Source organism: Etheostoma spectabile, chromosome 24 (genome assembly GCF_008692095.1).
Source record: "Etheostoma spectabile isolate EspeVRDwgs_2016 chromosome 24, UIUC_Espe_1.0, whole genome shotgun sequence".
Lineage (NCBI taxonomy): Eukaryota > Metazoa > Chordata > Actinopteri > Perciformes > Percidae > Etheostoma > Etheostoma spectabile.
Window position 1 is genome coordinate 8,888,283 of NC_045756.1, and position 721 is coordinate 8,889,003.

Consider the following 721-nt stretch of genomic DNA (forward strand, 5'->3'; position numbering starts at 1 on the left):
TGTTTCCCCCTCTCATTCCCCCTGCTCTGGTGTTTCCTCCTCATTCCCCCTGCTCTGGCGTTTCCGAGCCCCTGACGCCCACGTTTCTCCTCCTGATTGGGTATTACAGAACGTCTCGTTCTCTAAAACTTAAAGCTACTAACGTTACCATGGTAACCACCAGCAGTGGGCGGAGTCTCCAAGCTGCCTCCTGTTTATGTCCAGTGTAAGTTTACTGCCGAGGCTGCTGGTAGTACTGCAACTTTACACTGAAAAGTTTTACAAATAACTTTTTGTTAACTTAAACACTTTGAGTCACTATCTGGTTATCAATGGTGGTTCCTAAAAATGAAATCACAACATAGCAACATCAAATGTCACAAATCTTTTTTATGTATGAGAGAATGTATGTAGAGAGTTTTTCCTGCGTGTCTCTTTGACATGTAATATTTGACAGCCAATCACAGGTATTATTAGATCTTGGTAGAAGTGTTTTGCGTGCTTATTGGCTCACAGGCGCTGATGAGATTTACTCCCTAGAGATGGAAACTGGGTATTTAATAAGGGGGCAAGCGAGCATCAGGAAAGCGTAGATTCCATGCCGAGATTCTGAGGCTAACAAGCCATTACCCGCCGTTAGCATCCCATTGACTCCCATTTATTTTGGCGCCACTTTGATGGTAAATAACTTTACATCTGAAGCGTTTAAAGACTTTATTTGTCTGTTGTTTATTTCTAAAGA

At 42.4% G+C, this 721-nt stretch overlaps 1 long non-coding RNA gene across 1 annotated transcript in view; it reads left to right on the plus strand.

Annotated features, from left to right (window-relative positions):
* Nucleotides 1-6: 6 nt before the first annotated feature.
* The window catches only part of LOC116674076 (uncharacterized), a 17,159-nt gene continuing 16,444 nt past the window's right edge, over nucleotides 7-721 (plus strand). The window contains exon 1 of the long non-coding RNA XR_004327950.1: nucleotides 7-209. This is a non-coding gene — a long non-coding RNA (uncharacterized LOC116674076). The remainder of the gene's footprint in view (nucleotides 210-721) is intronic.